This window comes from Ranitomeya imitator, chromosome 6, assembly GCF_032444005.1.
Source record: "Ranitomeya imitator isolate aRanImi1 chromosome 6, aRanImi1.pri, whole genome shotgun sequence".
In the NCBI taxonomy this organism is placed as follows: Eukaryota; Metazoa; Chordata; class Amphibia; order Anura; family Dendrobatidae; genus Ranitomeya; species Ranitomeya imitator.
Genome location: NC_091287.1, coordinates 406,124,031 through 406,146,587, shown reverse-complemented (window position 1 = coordinate 406,146,587; position 22,557 = coordinate 406,124,031).

Sequence of the window (22,557 nt, the reverse complement as noted above, 5' to 3'; positions counted from 1 at the left end):
GGTGACAGGATGACCCGTGGGGTTAGTGTGCCAAAAATAAACAAGGTCGAGACCACCCAAAACTGGCCCAAATCTACGGTTAAACAGAAATGAGGGCTTGGCTTCTGTAATGGAGAATGAGGGGGGTGGTCCCGTAATGAAGTGTGAAGGAGAAACGCAAAAAGGAGGGATGCATGCGCCGATCCAGTCCCTACTGGTTTCTTAGTGTAGTGTCGAGCGGGGATGTCACAGGGGCATACCGATGCCCTGTGTTGTGTCCTTACGGGGTAACAAATGTTCAACCCCACAGGTATGAACAGGGGGGAGGATATGTGAGGCAGTGACCCCTGTTACAGCTAGGGGGTGCTGTATGTGCTCTCCAGAATGTGCATGGAAGCGTAATGATAGCGTACTGCAGACACAGGTGTGGCTGTAATTAGAATAGTGAAGCAGTAACTGATTAAACGCCCTGTAATAGAGAGGAAAGAGTGTCAGTGTTAGTTGGGAAGCAGACAGAGAAATTGTCTGCAGAGCTCTTTGTGCTTGGAGCAACACAGGGGCAAAAGGAACTGACACCCTGCATCCTGGGCTGTCTTATGTTGCCAGGCTGCAATCTGGAGGATAGAGTGATGTGCACGGCGTGAGTAGAGACTCGGTATCGGCGCGCGGTCGCCCCAGGGAAACTGGACAAAGGGAAGTCTGGCCTGTGTAGGGACTGCAAAGGTAAAGCCGTTTACTATGTATTGCTAACAGACTGTGTGAAGTAACACAATAAAGAAACGTTTTGTTTGACCTTGCTTGGGTCACTGCCGTTTCACTGCGTATGATCCTACCACTGCATCACAATATATATATATATATATAATTTACATTTTTATATTTACACAAAGGAAAATGGGCAAATGCAAATGTTTGGGCACCCTGTATGGTTAGTATTTAGTAGCACCCTCTTTTTAAATTATTACAGCTTATAAAAGCTTTTTGTAGCCAGCCAAGAATATTTAAATTCTTGTTTGAGGGATTCTCACCATTCTTCCTTGGAAAATTCTTCCAGTACTGTGAGATTCCTGGGTTGTCTTGCATGCACTGCCATTTTGAGGTCTAGCCACATATGCCAGATCAGGGGACTGTGAGGGCTATTGTACAACCCCTGGCAAAAATGATGGAATCACCGGCCTTGGAGGATGCTCATTCAGTTGTTTAATGTTGTAGAAAAAAAGCAGATCACAGACATGGCACAAAACTAGTCATTTCAAATGGCAACTTTCTTGCTTTAAGAAACACTAAAAGAAATCAAGAACAAAAAATGTGGTAGTCAGCAATGGTTACTTTTTTTAACCAAGCATAGGGGAAAAATTATGGAATCACTCAATTCTGAGGAAAAAATTATGGAATCACCCTGTAAATTTTCATACAGAAAAATAACACCTGCATCACATTAGATCTGCTTGTTAGTCTGCATCTAAAAAGGAGTGATCACACCTTGGAGAGCTGTTGCACCAAGTGGACTGACATGAATCATGGCTCCAACATGAGAGATGTCAATTGAAACAAGGGAGAGGATTATCAAACTCTTAAAAGAGGGTAAATCATCATGCAATGTTGCAAAAGATGTTGGTGGTTCACAGTTAGCTGTGTCTAAAATCTGGACCAAATACAAACAACATGGGAAGATTGTTAAAGGCAAACATACTGGTAGACCAAGGAAGCCATCAAAACTTAAAGCAATATGTCTCCAAAATATGAAATGCACAACAAAACAAATGAGAAACGAATGGGTGGAAACTGGAGTCAAAGTCTGTGACTGAACTGTGAGAAACCGCCTAAAGGATTTAAATGGGATTTACATACAGAAAAGCTAAACGAAAGCCATCATTAACACCTAAACAGAAAAAAACAAGGTTACAATGGACTAAGGAAAAGTAATCGTTGACTGTGGATGACTGGATGAAAGTCATGTTCAGTGATGAATCACGAATCTGCATTGGGCAAGGTGATGATGCTGGAACGTTTGTTTGGTGTCGTTCCAATGAGATTTATAAAGATGACTGCCTGAAGAGAACATGCAAATTTCCACAGTCATTGATGATATGGGGCTGCATGTCAGGTAAAGGCACTGGGGAGATGGCTGTCATTACATCTTTAATAAATGCAAAAGTTTATGTTGATATTTTGGACATTTTTCTTATCCCATCATTTGAAAGGATGTTTGGGGATGATTAAATCATTTTTCAAGTTGATAATGCATCCTGCCATAGAGCAAAAACTTTGAAAACATTCACTGAAAAAAGACACACAAGGTCAATGTCATGGCCTGCAAATAGTCCTGATCTAAATCCACTTGAAAATCTTTGGTGGAAGTTGAAGAAAATGGTCCATGACAAGGCTCCAACCTGCAAAGCTGATCTGGCAACAGCAATCAGGGAAATTTGGAGCCAGATTGATGAAGAGTACTGTTTGACACTCATTAAGTCCATGCCTCAGAGATGGCAAGGTGTTATAAAAGCCAGAGGTGGTGCAACAAAATACTAGTGATGTTTTGGAGTGTTTCTTTGGTTGTTTGTTTTTCATGATTCCATAATTTTTTTCCTCAGAATTGAGTGACTCCATAATGTTTTCCCTATGCTTAGTTAAAAAAAAGTAACCATTACCGACTACCACATGTTTTGTTCTTGATTTCTTTTAGTGTTTCTTAAAGCCAGAAAGTTGCTATTTGAAATTACTTTAGTTTTGTGCCATGTCTGTGATCTGATTTTTTTTCTACAAAATTAAAACAACTGAATGAGCATCCTCCAAGGCCGGTGATTCCATAATTTTTGCCAGGGGTTGTATATCCTTCAGTTTCTGCCCTGTGAAGTAGTTTATTGTGGATTTAGACGTGTTTAGGATCATTATCCATTTGTAGTCATCCTCTTTTCAAGTTCAGCCTTTTTTAGATGGTGTTATGTTTGCATCAAGAATTTATTGAAATTTAATTGAATCTATTATTTCCTCTACCCAAGAAATATTTCCTGTGCCACTGGCTGCAACAGAAACTCAAAGCATGATTGCTTTATACCCATACTTAATGGTTGATGTGATGTGCTTTTCCTGAAATTCTATTCCCTTTTTTCTCCACACATACCTCTGATCATTGTGGCCAAAGAGTTCTATTTTAACCTAATTGGTCCACAGGACTTGTTTCCAAAATGCATCAGGCTTATTTAGTTATTCTTTTGTATACTTCTGACACTGAATTTTATGATGCAGGAAAGATATATATCTTGGTACCGTGTTAGCCAGTAGATAGAAAAATATTTAGAATTGAGAGTCCTTAGTGGTTGATACCTTTTAATGGCTAACTGAAAAGATGGTAACAAAGTGCGAGCTTTCAACACTACTCAGGTCTCTTCATCAGGCACAGACTAAAGCAAATTCTGAAGAATCAAATATTTAAACACAACACAGCACAGAACTGTCATTATGGAAGAGTGATAAGTGATAAACAGTTGTGTCCATAAATATTTGACAGTTCCTAGATTAGGAGTAAATGTTTTGTTGCCCTCTGATTGGGGTCTGGTTTTGTTGTGATGACCCTACATGGTCTGAAGTGCAAATTCCTTAATTGATGTGAAAACACATAAATCCATGCGACAAATTCATTCCTGCACTAAGTGTGTCAAAGGTCGTCATAAGTTTTTACTCACAGATTCTCCTGTCTCTCTGAAATTTGAAGCTACCTTTTCAGTTAGCCATTAAAAGGTATCAACCACTGAGGACTCTCAATTCTAAAGAATTTTATGATGAGGACTCAGGAGAGGTTTTCTTTGGATGACTATTGAATGAATGCCATATTTATGCAGGCGTCTCTGAACAGTAGAACAATGTACCACAACTCCAGAGTCTGCTAAATGTTTCTGAAGGTCTTTTGCAGTCAAGCGGGGAGTTCTAATTTGACTCTCTAGCAATCCTACAAGCAGCTCTCAATGAAATTGTGCTAGGACTTCCAGACATCATCTTGAACTCCACTGTTCCTGTTCACTGCAGGTTCTTAATTTCATTTCAAACTGAGGAAAGGGCTACTTGAAAATGCCTTTCTATCTTCTTATAGCCTTCTCCTGCTTTGTTGGCCTCCATCATTTTCATTTTCAGAGTACTAGGCAGCTGCCTAGAAGAACCCATGGCTACCGTTTTTTTTTGTACAAGGTTAAAGGAGACTGGGGTTTAATAAAGCTGGGAAATTTGCATCACCTGGCCTTTCCTAATGATGATAGTGAACAAGCAATAACCCTAACAGGCTAATTAAGGTCTGAATCTTTAGGCCGGGGTCACACCTAACGTATAAAAATACAGTCCGTTTTTTACGGCCGAGATACATGGAAAAGTTCCTGAACAGTGATCCATATTCAGTGCGAGGATGCGATTTTTTTTTCTCAAAACAATATCGTTGTGTCATCTGTATGACATCCGTACAGTGAGATTTTCTCCCCGGCTTCCAAAATGGACGTATAATGGATCCATGGGCTCAAATATTCATGAAAACATATATACAGTATATATATATATATATATATATATATATATATATACATATATATATATACACAGAATATATATATATATATATATATACATATATATATATATATATATATATATGAATCGCCCCCAGACACAGGGCCATGAGTTCTCGGTACCGGGCCTCACTGGTTTGGTTCTGAGGCTGTCACGGTGGCTAGACCTGGTCCGCGACCCTGCTAAGGGGCATCCAATAAAGGTGGTACAATCTGTCAGGGATTCGTGACGCCACCTGTGGTGTTCGTTCAGGGTGACCGACGCTGCTGTGGGGTCAGCTGGGATGATGGAATGGCAACTGGATGGTATACCTTCCCACAGGTGAAGTATGTCCCCAGGGCTTCCCAGTAAGGTAAATGGTGATGGTGTGAGGTGCAGTCAATAACGAGGACACAAGGTTGCAGTCTCTTTACCTCTTTACTGAAGACTTCAGGATCCTCAATCCAGAGCACGCTTAACAGGGCTATCTGAGACCGGCCGGCCCGATGGGCACATCCAGAGTTCCTTTTGCAGGTGGAAATCAGTGCCTACCACTAGCGCCTCTGTGTTGTAGTGCTACCCTGCTGAGCATTCGGAATAGTCCTCACAACTTCTGTTCTCGTTCGTTCGTTCTTTCTAATTCTCTCTCTCTTGTTCCAGATGTTACTAGTTTCTCGTCCCCCAGGTATGTTATGGCTAGGACGCACCCGTATGACGGGAAGGCTCGGAGCTCTTCCGGGACCCTAGAAACGCCCCTCTCCATGCGTTGCCCCCTATGTCTTCGTAGGAAATTTAAGGTAGACAGCCAACCTATAATTAACTGTCCTGCGGAGTTCGAAGTAAGGCCTAGAGTCAGTTACTCCCACGGTGTTCTGGCCACCGGCTATGCGCCTCAGTAGGATGTTGCCTCGGTCTCACGGCACGGCTCCTACTGGTTCTCCTTTGTGCTTGATCTCATTTCTCACTGTTCCACAATGTCCTTCCCTTCATGTCTCTTTCTTAGGATACCGCCGCAGGGTGTGCAGGCGCGGTTCCGTAACGTTCTGCTCTGTTCGCTAGGCACCTGCCAGGTTCCCACGCCTGACAGGGACCCCCCTGTGTCTTCTCCCTGCAACACCTCCTGCCACGGGAGGTTGCCTGAATCCAACCCAGTCAGCTTCTGACTAACTTCCTATCCAACCCCTAGTTTTACCAGTGTGAGGAGTGGCCCAATAAATAAAGCCTTTTTCTCCCCCTAGTGGCCGGAGTGTGAAGTGTAATGTGTGCTGGTGATACCTGGTCAGTAGAATTCCTACAGTGCCGTCAGATGTACCATCACTCCCCTTAGCGGCAGAGTGTCATACTGCAACGACCAGATCTCTGGGGCGCTGCACTCCCCCCCGCTTAAATCCAGTACTCCTGGACTGGGGAGAAGAACAACAATACATTTCAGCAAAAGACATACAACATTTTGAAATGCTTAAAACAAGTAAATAGAACAATGCTTCCCTTTATGGGAAATGAGGACACTTGAACATTACAAACAAAAGAAAGTTAAATATTTTTAAATAACATCCTATTCTACATACTATAAATAACTCTCATTACCCAGCCGGGTATTCTACTAAGTGCAAATTCTGAACAATAATTTAACTTTTCCTTTAAGGGCGTATCAGTTGAACCCACTAAAGGCCTACTATAAAATACTATAAAAATAACTCAACTTTTCTTTTCTTTCTAGCTTCACCAATGCAGGACCGCCTAGCTCCCGGGCTGGGCCTACTGTCATTGTCTCTCTTTCAGCAACCAACTGTCATTCTACGGTTCTCAGGAGGCCTCTCTCTAACCCCTACGGGTTCACTTTCAATCTTTCCTGTCCTCAATCTCAATTAACATTATCAAACTTTTCTAAATCTCAACATTATCAACATTTCAACTTTTCTTAAGGCAACATGTGAACATTCCCTTTAAGAGGGAGCCGAGTCTCTAGGAGGTAGTGCAGATTCTCTCTGTCTGCAAGTCCAATGAAAGCAAGACCTTCTGTGTCATGTCCAAAAGCATTATCTTCGCAAAGTCTTCTTTCTTTTGTAAAACCATTAGAGAGCTCCTTTAAGAAGGTGCAAACTATATACAAAACAGTTTTGGAATCATTCACTGTTCATGATCCGGCAGTCTTTGAAAACAATGATAAACTTGTGCAAAAAGAAATGCAAAACAATAGGGATCCTGGGTAAACAAAGGGACCCCTTTAAGAAATAACTCTAGATGGGTTTAAAGCAAAGACAGGAAACAGTTAACTATTTACATACTCGGTTCTTCGAGGTCTATTTCTTTGACGTTGGTGGTTGTGACAACTCCGGCAGCAGTAGGCGGGGCCACCCCGCCGGATACTCGGGGGCACTCGGCGTGGTCACAGGAGATCCTGGACTCCAGTCAGGAGTCTGTGTGGCAATGGTTCTGAACCTCCTTGCAGCCGAGGTGCCAACTATTCCTGAGGCTGGGCTTTCTGCCACCACCGTAGTGGTAGTGTACACGGTACAGGTAGTGGTTTTCATGATGGTGCACGTGGGGGTCACTACTGTAGTCTTATTGATGGTCATGGTCCGGTCACAAGGGGGCACCCTTGCTATGGGGGACGGCTTCTCCGACACTTTGTCTGGCGATGTCATGGGGACTGGCCGCTTGCGTACATTCAGGGCGAACCACCCCCTCTCCCCAAAGTGCCGGGTGTAGGTTACCTCGTCCCCCGGGTAGAGATCCCGGTCCGGGTGGCCCTCTCTGAGATGGGACTCCACATCTCTCCGATTAACGAAGATCTCGGAGTACAGGTCCGGCTCCTTGATGAAGCCCCATCCCCCACGGAGCTTAAAATCCACAACGGTGCCCTGCCTGCGCGGGGCCTGGTGGGTGGTCTGGTCCTTGCGGGCCCGGTCCTTTACCGTGAGGTCCCGCCGGTAGTGGGCTTCTCGCTGGGCCTGGTGCTGCCTCTCCTCCTCTTCCCACTGCCGATCCAGCTGGGCCTGGTATTCTTCCCAGCTAAGGGCCTCCACCATCTCCCCTTCCCGCGTCTTCACCCCGGGGAACCCCATGATGTTCGATCCCGGGTTCATCCAGCCGCATATGGTGCGCTCGGCATAGACCTCGCCTGGCATGGTGATCGGCGAGATCGAAGCCTTGTGGAAATGCTCCATACCGGTGGCCCGGTCCCAGTGTGGAAGGGGCCTGCAAGCATGAGGCCCGGGGGAAGTGGGTGCCGCAACGAGGCCTACCAGCAAGTCCTCCGCCTGCGGGTTTGAGGTCAGCAGACTCACCGGCCGATGCGTCTTCCTCCGTTGCAGCCGACTCCGATGATGGTAAAGGATCTGGGGTTCCTCCGCTGGTGCCTCCTGGCACGAGGCCTTGGTCTCTAGCCGCCACTGGAGAAGCTGCTCCATAAGATCCTCCATCTCACTCTGCAGGAGACTGGTCCCAGATGTGAGGCTCTGGCTGCTGTGCTCGTCCGGGTAGCTGGGGGAGCCCTCTGCTTCAACCCCGCAGTCTGGCTCTGAGCGGCCGGCCATGGCGTCCTCCACGTGGGTCACTCCCTGGTCTCTTTCACGCTCTCTGCTTCGTGGGCGGTTTCATTTCTTGTTTCTCCGCCCTCCATTGAGGATCAGGAGGTGGATCTCAGCTGCTGACGGACACGTCCTCAAGGTACAGAAATATTTAGACTGGGCGGCCATTATCTTTCGCGCTCTTCAGTTCTTTCACGCCCACTTCCACGCCCTTCTTCTTCTCCTGCACTCCCTGTGGTGCGGCAATGGTGGCGGTTTTGGCAGGAATCTTGCAGCAAACAGCAATACACAGTCCTTGCAATAAATCACAGTCCAAACACGTTTTAATCACAATTCCAAGGCACACATGACCTGCTTCTCAGGCTTAAGTACGATCCTGTTCGTGACGCCAAGTTGGATCGCCCCCAGACACAGGGCCATGAGTTCTCGGTACCAGGCCTCTCTGGTTCGGTTCTGAGGCTGTCACGGTGGCTAGACCCGGTCCGCAACCCAGCTAAGGGGCGTCCAATAAAGGTGGTACAGTCTGTCAGGGATTCGTGACGCCACCTGTGGTGTTCGGTCAGGGCGACCGACGCTGCTGTGGGGTCCGCTGGGGTGATGGAATGGCAGCTGGATGGTATACCTTCCCACAGGTGAAGTATGTCCCCAGGGCTTCCAGTAAGGTAGATGGTGATGGTGTGAGGTGCAGTCAATAATGAGGACACAAGGTTGCAGTCTCTTTACCTCTTTACTGAAGACTTCAGGATCCTCAATCCAGAGCACGCTTAACAGGGCTATCTGAGACCGGCCGGTCCGATGGGCACATCCAGAGTTCCCTTTGCAGGTAGAAAACAGGGCCTACCACTAGCGCCTGTGTGTTGTAGTGCTACCCTGCTGCCTTTCTAATTCTCTCTCTCTTGTTCCAGATGTTACTAGTTTCTCGTCCCCCAGGTATGTTATGGCTAGGACGCACCCGTATGACGGGAAGGCTCGGAGCTCTTCCGGGACCCTAGAGACGCCCCTCTCCACGCGTTGCCCCCTATGTCTTCATAGGAAATTTAAGGTAGACAGCCAACCTATAATTAACTGTCCTGTGGAGTTCGAAGTAAGGCCTAGAGTCAGTTACTCCCGCGGTGTTCTGGCCACCGGCTACGCGCCTCAGTAGGATGTTGCCTCGGTCTCACGGCACGACTCCTACTGGTTCTCCTTTGTGCTTGATCTCGTTTCTCACTGTTCCACAATGTCCTTCCCTTCGTGTCTCTTTCTTAGGATACCGCCGTGGGGTGTGCAGGCGCGGTTCCGTAACATTCTGCTCTGTTCTCTAGGCACCTGCCAGGTTCTCACGCCTGACAGGGACCCCCCTGTGTCTTCTCCCTGCAACACCCCCTGCCACAGGATGTTGCCTGATTCCAACCCAGTCAGCTTCTGACTAACTTCCTATCCAACCCCTAGTTTTACCAGTGTGAGGAGTGGCCCAATAAATAAAGCCTTTTTCTCCCCCTAGTGGCCGGAGTGTGAAGTGTAATGTGTGCTGGTGATACCTGGTTAGTAGAATTCCTTCAGTGCCATCAGACGTGCCATCACTCCCCTTAGTGGCAGAGTGTCATACTGCAACGACCAGATCTCTGGGGTGCTGCATATATATTTATATTTTGTTTTTCCATACAGAGCTAGATAGCATAAAAGCGGGTAATTCAATTGCCGGCTTTTGCTAAGCCCTACCAAACCCGACAGGATGAGAGACATGGTTTACGTACAGTAAACCATTTCATATGCTTTAGATTTTTACATATCCCTCACTAATAATGTTAGTAGTGTGTGTGTGCAAAATTTTGGACCTCTAGGTGTTAAAATAAAGGGTTAAATCACGGAAAAAACTGGTGTGGGCTCCTACGCAATTTTCTCCGCCAGAGTGGGAAAGCCAGTGACTGAGGGCAGATATTAATAGCCTAGAGACGGACCATGGTTATTGCCCCCCTGGCTATAAACATCTGCCCTCAGCCACACCAGAAAAGGCGCATCTGTAAGATGCACCTATTCTGGCACTTAGCAACTCTCTTCCCACTCCCCTGTATTGGTGAGATATGGGGTAATAAGGGGTTAATGTCACCTTGCTATTGTAAGGTGACATTAAGGCTGGTTAATAATGGAGAGGAGTCAATAAGACACCTATCCATTATTAAGCCACTAGTCTGAAAGATTAAAAAAACACACATTAAGAATAAAGTATTTTAATGAAAAAAAGAAGGACACAGAAAGACATTGTCCCCCGTACAGTCAGGTCCTATGCTGTAACTCCATCTGAAGGGGTTAAATACAGCTACAACCAGGAGCGCTGCGAGTGCATCCGCTCCCAGCTGTAAAAGACTGGGGAATGAATGAAATGACGGTAATGTAGCTTCGGTGACTAGCAGTACCATCACCGAAGCTGCGCCCCTTGGTGGCATAAACTCATATGAACTATAGCGTGGGAATTTTTCTGAATATTTTCTCACGCTATAGTTCATATGAGTTTATGCCACCAGGGGGCGCAGCTTCGGTGACAGCACTGCTAGTCACAGAAGCTCCGTTACCTTCATTTCATTCATTCCCCAGTAGCGGCTGCATTAGCAGCGCTAATTCCCAGTGACTACCTCTTGAAGCTCATCAAGAGAATGCCAAGAGTGTGCAAAGCAGTCATCAAAGCAAAAGGTAGCTACTTTGAAGAACCTAGAATATAAGACATAATTTCAGTTGTTTCACACTCTTTTGTTAAGTATATAATTCCACGTGTTAATTCATAGTTTCGATGCCTTCAGTGTGAATGTACAATTTTCATAGTCATGAAAATACAGAAAAATCTTTAAATGAGAAGGTGTGTCCAAACTTTTGGTCTGTACTGTATATATACCTAGTCTATGTGTAGACATTTATTTTATCTGTTCTATTCTAACCTGTCAGTGTGATTTTACTGTACACCGAACTGAATTGCCGGCTTTTCTATAGGACATTGGTGCATATTTCAGGCAAGACAGACGTGTGGTCCGTATGTAATCTGTATTTTTCTCATCCCCATAGACTTGAATTGGCATTTTATTTTATTAGGAATACGCTGACAATCGCAGCATTCTGCGATTTTCTCAGCCCGTTAAATATGACCGAGAAATATACGGCTGATGGAAGCTGCCCCGTAGAGAAACATTGGTCCAAGTGCAATGCGTTATTTTTGTGCCTCTCACGCGTCCGTATTTCTCTCTAGTGTGACCCCAGCTTTAGTCAAAGTTATCTGATCACATAAATCTCCAAGGGTGCCCAAATGTTTGCATCAGTCCATTTTCCTTTTTTTAATTTTTAAAATGTAAAAAGTGACAATATATATAACATATATAGAAAAAAGAGTTTTTGGCAAAGCCAGCTTACTGCTTTGAAGAAACAGGAATACATCCAACCTGTGGTTACAGTTCGCACAGAAAACGGATTGGGACAAATCCACACCAAGAAAAGCTTTTTGTCTCTCCAGCGATTAGTGTTGAGCGATACCGTCCGAAACTTGAATGTATCGGTATCGGATAGTATCGGCCGATACCCGAAAAATATCGGATATCGCCGATACCGATATCCGATACCAATACAAGTCAATGGGACATCAAGTATCGGAAGGTATTCTCATGGTTCCCAGGGTCTGAAGGAGAGGAAACTCTCCTTCAGGCCCTGGGATCCATAGGGATGTGTAAAATAAAGAATTAAAATAAAAAATATTGATATGCTCACCTCTCCGGCGGCCCCTGGACATCACGCTGCTAACCGGGAGGCTTCTTTGTTTAAAATGCGTGCCTTTAGGACCTGCGAATGAAGTCCCGGCACGCGACTAATCAGAAGCCGCGATGTCATTCGCAGGTCCTTAATTCCTAGAATTAGGAGTTTTTGTGAATGAGAATGACGTCGCGGCTTCTGATTGGTCGAGTGCCGGTCACATGGGCGGCACGCGACCAATCAGAAGCCGGGACGTCATTCGCAGGTCCTAAAGGCGCGCATTTTAAACAAAGAAGCCTCCCGGATAGCAGCGTGATGTCCAGGGGCCGCCGGAGAGGTGAGCATATCAATATTTTTTATTTTAATTCTTTATTTTACACATCCCTATTGATCCGATACCGATACCCGATATCACAAAAGTATCGGATCTCGGTATCGGAATTCCGATACCGCAAGTATCGGCCGATACCCGATACTTGCGGTATCGGAATGCTCAACACTACCAGCGATCAGTCCAATGGTAGAGTAAAATATACCTTTTATTTATCCATTAAAAAGTTCCAGATTTCTTCAGTTACAATATTGCATACATTCAATCCCTTATGGATGACATGTTTCGACACCACATGTGTCTTCCTCCAGGTCCACATGAGTACTGAATCAAGACCGCAAATGTAGTATAGGGAAGGAGAAAAAAAAAAAGAAAAAAACAGCCCATATGGGTTACTGGGTGTCACATGTGTATATAGAAAATTCCAATAGATTTGATTTAACCCAGTTAACCCCATAGCCAACAGTAACCCCTTGCGGTATTGATGCTTCCCCAAGGATTTCAACAACATGAAAAAAATGAATATTTAACCCCTTTACCCCCAAGGGTGGTTTGCACGTTAATGACCAGGCCAATTTTTACAATTCTGACCACTGTCTCTTTATGAGGTTATAACTCCGAAACGCTTCAACGGATCCTGGTGATTCTGACATTGTTTTCTCGAGACATATTGTACTTCATGATAGTGGTAAAATTTCTTTGATAGTACCTGCGTTTATTTGTGAAAAAAACGGAAATTTGGCGAAAATTTTGAAAATTTCGCAATTTTCAAACTTTGAATTTTTATGCAATTAAATCACAGAGATATGTCACACAAAATACTTAATAAGTAACATTTCCCACATGTCTCCTTTACATCAGCATAATTTTGGAACCAATTTTTTTTTTTGTTAGGGAGTTATAAGGGTTAAAAGTTGACCAGCAATTTCTCATTTTTACAACACCATTTTTTTTTAGGGACCACGTCTCATTTGAAGTCATTTTGAGGGGTCTATATGATAGAAAATGCCCAAGTGTGACACCATTCTAAAAACTGCACCCCTCAAGGTGCTCAAAACCACATTCAAGAAGTTTATTAACCCTTCAGGTGTTTAATAGGAATTTTTGGAATGTTTAAATAAAAATGAACATTTAACTTTTTTACACAAAAAATTTACTTCAGCTCCAATTTGTTTTATTTTACCAAGGGTAATAGGAGAAATTGGACCCAAAAAGTTGTTGTCCAATTTGTCCTGAGTACGCTGATACCCCATATGTGGCAGTAAACCACTGTTTGGGCGCATGGGAGAGCTCGGAAGGGAAGGAGCGCTATTTGACTTTTCAATGCAAAATTGACAGGAATTGAGATGGGACGCCATGTTGCGTTTGGAGAGCCACTGATGTGCCTAAACATTGAAACCCCCCACAAGTGACACCATTTTGGAAAGTAGACCCCCTAAGGAACTTATCTGGATGTGTGGTGAGCACTTTGACCCACCAAGTGCTTCACAGAAGTTTATAATGCAGAACCGTAAAAATAAAAAATCATATTTTTTCACAAAAATTATATTTTTGCCCCCAATTTTTTATTTTTCCAAGGGTAAGAGAAGAAATTGGACCTCAAAAGTTGTTGTCCAATTTGTCCTGAGTACGCTGATACCCCATATGTGGCAGTAAACCACTGTTTGGGCGCATGGGAGAGCTCGGAAGGGAAGGAGCGCAGTTTGACTTTTCAATGCAAAATTGACAGAAATTGAGATGGGACGCCATGTTGCGTTTGGAGAGCCACTGATGTGCCTAAACATTGAAACCCCCCACAAGTGACACCATTTTGGAAAGTAGACCCCCTAAGGAACTTATCTAGAGGTGTGGTGAGCACTTTGACCCACCAAGTGCTTCACAGAAGTTTATATTGCAGAACCGTAAAAATAAAAAATCATATTTTTTCACAAAAATTATATTTTTGCCCCCAATTTTTTATTTTTCCAAGGGTAAGAGAAGAAATTGGACCTCAAAAGTTGTTGTCCAATTTGTCCCGAGTACGCTGATACCCCATATGTGGCAGTAAACCACTGTTTGGGCGCATGGGAGAGCTCGGAAGGGAAGGATCGCCGTTTGACTTTTCAATGCAAAATTGACAGGAATTGAGATGGGACGCCATGTTGCGTTTGGAGAGCCACTGATGTGCCTAAACATTGAAACCCCCCACAAGTGACACCATTTTGGAAAGTAGACCCCCTAAGGAACTTATCTGGATGTGTGGTGAGCACTTTGACCCACCAAGGGCTTCACAGAAGTTTATAATGCAGAGCCATAAAAATAAAACAAAATTTTTTCCCCACAAAAATTATTTTTTAGCCCCCAGTTTTGTATTTTCCCTAGGGTAACAGGAGAAATTGGACCCCAAAAGTTGTTGTCCAATTTGTCCTGAGTACGCTGATACCCCATATGTGGGGGGGAACCACCGTTTGGGCGCATGGGAGGGTTCGGAAGGGAAGGAGCGCCATTTGGAATGCAGACTTAGATGGAATGGTCTGCAGGCGTCACATTGCATTTGCAGAGCCCCTAATGTACCTAAACAGTAGAAACCCCCCACAAGTGACACCATTTTGGAAAGTAGACCCCCTAAGGAACTCATCTTGATGTGTTGTGAGAGCTTTGAACCCCCAAGTATTTCACTACAGTTTATAACGCAGAGCCATGCAAATGAAAAATATTTTTTTTTCCACAAAAATTATATTTTAGCCCCCAGTTTTGTATTTATCCAAGGTTAGCAGGAGAAATTGGACCTTAAATGTTGTTGCCCAATTTGTCCTGAGTACGCTGATACCCGATATGTGGGGGGGAACCACCGTTTGGGCGCATGGGAGGGCTCGGAAGGGAAGGAGCATCATTTGGAATGCAGACTTAGATGGATTGGTCTGCAGGCGTCACATTGCGTTTGCAGAGCCCCTAATGTACCTAAACAGTAGAAACCCCCCACAAGTGACCCCATATTGGAAACTAGACCCCTCAATGAACTTATCTAGATGTGTTGTGAGAACTTTGAACCCCCAAGTGTTTCACTAGTTTATAACGCAGAGCCGTGAAAATAAAAAATCTTTTTGTTTTCCCACAAAAATTATTTTTTAGCCCCCAGTTTTGTATTTTCCCAAGGGTAACAGGAGAAATTGGTCCACAAAAGTTGTTGTCCAATTTGTCCTGAGTACGCTGATACCCCATATGTTGGGGTAAACCCCTGTTTGGGCACACAGGAGAGCTCGGAAGGGAAGGAGCACTGTTTTACTTTTTCAACGCAGAATTGGCTGGAATTGAGATCGGACGCCATGTCGTGTTTGGAGAGCCCCTGATGTGCCGAAACAGTGGAAACCCCCCAATTATAACTGAAACCCTAATCTAAACACACCCCTAACCCTAATTCCAACGGTAACCCTAACCACACCTCTAACCCTGACACACCCCTAACCCTAATCCCAACCCTATTCCCAACTGTAAATGTAATCTAAACCCTAACCCTAACTTTAGCCCCAACCCTAACTGTAGCCCCAACCCTAACCCTAACCCTAGCCCTAACCCTAGCCCTAACCCTAGCCCTAACCCTAACCCTAGCCCTAACCCTAGCCCTAACCCTAGCCCTAACCCTAGCCCTAACCCTAACCCTAACCCTAACCCTAGCCCTAACCCTAGCCCTAACCCTAACCCTAGCCCTAGCCCTAACCCTAGCCCTAACCCTAGCCCGAGCCCTAACCCTAGCCCTAACCCTAGCCCTAACCCTAGCCCTAGCCCTAACCCTAGCCCTAACGGGAAAATGGAAATAAATACATTTTTTTTTATTTTTCCCTAACTAAGGGGGTGATGAAGGGGGGTTTGATTTACTTTTATAGCGAGTTTTTTAGCGGATTTTTATGATTGGCAGCCGTCACACACTGAAAGACCCTTTTTATTGCAAAAAATATTTTTTGCAATACCACATTTTGAGAGCTATAATTTTTCCATATTTTGGTCCACAGAGTCATGTGAGGTCTTGTTTTTTGCGAGACGAGTTGACGTTTTTATTGAAAACATTTTTGGGCACGTGACATTTTTTTATCGCTTTTTATTCCGATTTTTGTGAGGAAGAATGACCAAAAGCCAGCTATTCATGAATTTCTATTGGGGGAGGCGTTTATACCGTTCCGCGTTTGGTAAAATTGATAAATCAGTTTTATTCTTCGGGTCAGTACGATTACAGCGATACCTCATTTATATCATTTTTTTATGGTTTGGTGCTTTTATACGATAAAAACTATTTTACAGAAAAAATAATTATTTTTGCATCGCTTTATTCTCAGGACTATAACTTTTTTATTTTTTTGCTGATGATGCTGTATGGCGGCTCTTTTTTTGCGGGACAATATGACACTTTCAGCGGTACCATGGTTATTTATATCTGTCCTTTTGATCGCGTGTTATTCCACTTTTTGTTCGGCGGTATGATAATAAAGCGTTGTTTTTTGCCTCGTTTTTTTTTTTTTTTTTTTTTCTTACGGTGTTTACTGAAGGGGTTAACTAGTGGGACAGTTTTATAGGTCGGGTCGTTACGGACGCGGCGATACTAAATATGTGTACTTTTATTGTTTTTTTTTTTTTTTATTTAGATGAAGAAATGTATTTATGGGAATAATATATATTTTTTTTTTTTCATTATTTTGGAATATTTTTTTTTATTTTTTTTACACATTTGGAAAAAATTTTTTTTACTTTTTTACTTTGTCCCAGGGGGGGACATCACAGATCAGTGATCTGACAGTTTGCACAGCACTCTGTCAGATCACTGATCTGACATGCAGCGCTGCAGCCTTCACAGTGCCTGCTCTAAGCAGGCTCTGTGAAGCCACCTCCCTCCCTGCAGGACCCGGATCCGCGGCCATCTTGGATCCGGGGCTCGAGCAGGGAGGGAGGTGAGGAGACCCTCGCAGCAACGCGATCACATCGCGTTGCTGCGGGGGGCTCAGGGAAGCCCGCAGGGAGCCCCCTCCCTGCGCGGTGCTTCCCTGCACCGCCGGCACATCGCGATCATCTTTGATCGCGGTGTGCCAGGGGTTAATGTGCCGGGGGCGGTCCGTGACCGCTCCTGGCACATAGTGCCGGATGTCAGCTGCGATAAGCAGCTGACACCCGGCCGCGATCGGCCGCGCTCCCCCCGTGAGCGCGGCCGATCGGCTATGACGTACTATCCCGTCCAGGGTCAGATAAGCCCAGGGCACCTCGACGGGATAGTACGTCTAAGGTCACAGAGGGGTTAAAATCCACATTAAATACAAATTAAAATCAACTGTATCTATAGGATACAAAAAAGATTCATCTTAAATATTCAGATATTCACAACACAAAACAGGAAAAAAGGGGGGTAATAGTGGAATTTTTTCATATTAAATAAATTACTGTGACTATTAGAGCTTCTATTATAACATTTCAATTTATATTTAATGTTGAGTTATCAAGTCCATGCGGCTATTTAATCCACACGGTACTCTAGTTTCCAGTAAAAAAATCAACTTACTTTCCCTTGCCAGGATTTTTTCGTGTAAGTTGCCCCCCCTAACGGGCTTGAAGGATAAAGATTTTAGATCCCCATTATGCTTATTGGCGAAATGTCGTGAAACTTCAGAGAAACCTGCTGGAGGCAAATTAACCGCATCAGACAAGTGCTTACGGATACGTTTTTTCAGACGGTTCATGGTACAACCCACATATTGAAGTTGACAAATATTGCACTGAATTAGATAAATAACATTGTCAGTATTGCAATTTATAAAACTGCATATTGGAAACTCTTTATTGTTTGTAAAAGAGGCAAATTTGTTATCCTTTGTAGCATACTGGCAACATTTGCACACGTTAGCTCCACATTTGTGGAAACCAACAGCACTAAGCCAGTTTTTCCTTTGATCTCGTTCTGCATCCACAAATAAGCTGGGAGACAAAAGGTTTTTTAATTTAGTTGCTCTTTTTGGCACAAATCGGACCATGTGATTATCCAAGATGTTTCTGAGAATTGTATCTTGTCGCAAAATAGGTATGTACTTCCGTATGATGTCAGTGATCTAGTTAAATTGTGGACTGTGCCCCGTGGTGAATGCAATGATATTGTTATCCGTTTTACTTTTCTTACGTTTATGTTTAAGTAAAGAGTCTCTGCTAATATTCCTGACAATCGGATGGGCTCTTTCCAAACACCATTTAGGGTAACCACGGTTTTGTAATCTGCTGCAAACCTTTTTACTTTCACTTGTATATATAGAATCATCAGAACTATTGCGTTTTGTCCTGATGAGTTCCCCCACAGGTAGGTTTCTAAAAACATGTGGGGGGGGGGGTGGCAAGATGTAGCTGCCAGTATACTGTTTGAAGCAGTTGATTTCCAGTAAGGGAGTACCAATACCCTGTTCTCCTCAATACTTGCAACAAACGTTACATCTAAAAAATCAATCTGTGACTTCTCAGGAAAACCAGTAAATTGGAGATTATAATCATTGTTGCTTAAATATTCGAGAAAAGACTGGGCATCATCCTCCATATTTTCAGCACAAAGACCAGATCATCTATATATCTTCCCATCCACACCAGATTGTCTCTGAATGGATTTGAAGATATATAGATAAAATTCCCTTCCCAGGTTGCCATTACAATATTAGCGAGTGAAGGGGATAATTTTGCTCCCATACTTACACCACTAGTCTGCAAAAAATACCTATTGTCAAACATGCAATAATTATGACTCAAGAGGAATTTAGTTGCTTCAAGTAAAAAATCACATAAAACCTGTGAATAGCTGCTGCTATATTTCCTGAGATAGAAGGATAAAGATTTGAAAGCTACATTGTGGGGAATAGAGGGATACAGACTCATTACATCACACGAAAACCATGTGAAACCAGCCTCCCACTTAAAAGCATGCATCATGGTAGCCACTGCCTTCATGTCACGTATATGGTTAGGAGTCAAAGAAACTAGTGGCTGGAGATGTGCATCCAACCACTCACCCAGCCTTTCACCCAGTGCACCAATCCCCGCCACTATGGGCCTCATAGGAGGTGGAAATATATTTTTAGGAATATTTGGTAGGGAATGATACACTGGAATGACAGGGTGGTCCAAATAGCAATATTTTTTATTTTTTCGTTCAAAGCTCCAGTTGTTACACCTTCCTGGAGTAAATTTAAAAGTTCACCGTTAAATCTCACAATAGGATTTTCTTTTAATTCCAAATAAACATCCAGATTCTCTAGATCTCTAAGGTTTAGGATTTTATACAGTCCAGCATTAATCACCACAATCGCCCCACTGTTGTCTGCATATTTAATTATAAGATCTTTATTTTGTGCTATCCGATCTAACGCTATTTTTTCTTTTCTACTCAAATTGCCCTTGGATTTTTTTGTTGTATTTTTACTCAGTTCAATCAGTTTCAATTCAACAACCTCTTGAAATGTATCCAGGATTGCTGGTCTTGACTTCAACTGATAATAATCCGTATTAGATGTTAGGAACTTAACCGACTGATCCCCAGGTTTTTTATCAGTCGTATTCAAGTCATATAAATATTTTAATGTCGTCTGTTCTTCAAACATCAGTAATTCATCTTATTCCAAGGAAAGTTCCATATTTGGCTTGGTCTCAGCAGTTTCCAAAAATGTTGTCATCTTTAATATAGTGGCATTTCAAAGTTAAATTCCGTGCAAACCTGTTAATATCCATAATGGTTTGTTACACGTTGAAGTCTTTAGTAGGGGAGAAGCCCAATCCCTTTGATAACAGGGATATCTGGGCTTGGGAAAGCGCATAGCTTGATAGGTTCCAAATTGGGATATTTACAGTTTCTGGTTTTTCCCCTGTGTCTGGTAATCCCCTCCTCCGATGCTTGCGCCCCCCTCTTTTCCTCCGTTTTTTGATCCTATTGTGACCACATCTCCATTATTCAAATTAGGTTTGGCATTAGGATCACGTGTTTCAGCACCTGTGCTCACTGAGGTATCTGAAGCTTCATCTGACGAACTCACTGATGATTGCTCCGAAGTTGAGAATGTTACTTTTGGTTTGAGCAGAAAAGGGATATTTCTTATTGTTTTTACTCTTTCTCGGCTTTCTAAGAATGGGACGAGGAGTTTTGTGCCACTCATAAACCATGTTGTTTTTATAGTCCTCCAAATCCATTTTAAACTTTCTTCGCTTCGTTTCAGTTATTGTGTTTTCAAGTTTAATTAAATTTTTATCCATTCTTCATTGTAATTTTTTATATTCCTCGTTGTTTTGAAAGGATTTAGTTTGATCTTGTAGGGATTTAATTGTGGTTTTAATGGTGTTTAGTTCTTTTTCTTCCTCTTCAATAATCAGGTGGATGAGATCCATTGAACAGTTTCTTAAAATTTCTTCCCATTTTAGTCTAAACACTTCTCCATAATTTGCAGTTGTTAGTTTTTTTATTCTTAAGCCTCTGGGGATCATATTCTTATCTGCATAATTACTAAGTGAGTTATGATCCCACCAGAGCCTGAGCTCCTTATTCTTTGCAGATTCCAGCTTTCTCATAATAGTTTTCAGATCATTTTTGCCTTTTGCTGTGTTTTCATTATCTTCATTAAAAATATCTGCTGATTTATGCAATCTAGCTGTGTAATTGTCAGTATCCACCAGATCCTCGTTTGAAAGATCCATGTTGTTTAACATAAATAATATAAGGCAATTTGTTTTTGAGCGGTTTTGAGCAAGGCTTTTAAAGCCCACAAAAATATATAAAAAAGAGTTTGTTGGCAAAGCCAGCTTACCGCTTTGAAGAAACAGGAATACATCCAACCTGTGGTTACAATTCGCATGGAAAATGGACTGGGACAAATCCACATATGTAAAGAAAAAACTTTTTGTTTCTCCAGCGATCAGTCCAATGGTAGAGTAAAATATACCTTTTATTTATCCATTAAAAAGTTCCAGACTTCTTCAGTTACAATATTGCATACATTCAATCCCTTATGGACAACATGTTTCGACACCACATGTGTCTTCCTCCAGGTCCAAACGAGTACTGAATCAAGACCGCAAATGTAGTATAGGGAAGGAGAAAAATATATAATATATAATATATATATACATACATACTTTTTTAACCTAATATACAAAGGGGATGTGTTTAACTTTAGGTTTTTTAATAATCGTTTCATCTTCAACTTGTTCACAATAACAGTAATTTTGACCAGGGGTGGCAAAACTTTTACATGCCTATGTATAGCTGTGGCAAATTGATAACTACGAAAATTGGGCAAGATAGATTACTTTTTATCTTTTTAAGAATAATAATAATAGTCAAGAAAAAATCTAGCATAGTAAATGGATCATTACAGCAGAACACTAAACTTAATCAAGTGTACATCATTGTATACTTTTGTATGCACCTATTCAAGGAAAAGTGACTGGCAAATTGTATGAAGAAAATTATAATGACTAGATTCCAAGATGGATGTTCATTCGTTTATACCAAGCAACAGCTCATAAAAGTTTTTCTAAGCAGAAAAAGAAAAGGAATTTTCTTTTAGTTTTAATTTATTGCTACACACATTCAAGTAAAGACACAAGCAATGTCAATATTTCATCATCTCTTTATCTTTACCTATTCGGGGTATATGTTTCATAAGGATACTGATATTGATTTAATAATTTGTTTGCAGTGTGACAATCATTCATGAACCTAGAATAATTGTATCTATCTATTTAGAGGTAATTACATTTTCATACTTATCAAGGTATATTAAACTTAAAAAAAAACTAGCATGGATGAGAAATATGTATTCTATGTATTTGGAGAAGACAATGGGTGGCTCACTCTGTAAAAACAAAACTGTATCAAGTCCAGCAGGGAAACTTATGCAGAATCCATAGCAATGGGATTATTTAATTCATATTATATTTTCTTTGGAATACTGCAGATCATGTACTGAATGCAATGTAAATGCCTTGCACTGTCAACTTCGTGCTCTCTTCAGGTTTTGAAGCAATTTTAGTGACTTTGATAGAGAATGTGTTTATCATACTAAACATTAACCTAGATCTGACAAATGCTTGACAAAACTGCACTGCCAATGACTTCATAAAGTGTCTTTGCAGACATGTTAAAATGCAAATGAGACTACCTAATAGATTGCATTTAGAATGTAACATTTGAGTAAGTAGCCTAATATTATAAAAAAAATAGCTTTTGAACTTTAAGGACAACCCCTTTTAAGAAAAAAAAGGCAGACATTTTGAAGTTAAGCTTATCTCTTTGAGTCTAGCAGCTAAAACCTTTTGCAACCAGCTGTTGATACCTGGGAAAGCTTTTACAGACTCGCATATTCACTTGGTCACTGCAGGGAATCTATAATGTAATGGTAGGAGCGTCGCTCTGTCCGAAGCCTTTATAGACTGCGCAAGCGCGACGTGCCTGCGCAGTCTGGAGCCCACAGAGTTACGCAGCCTACC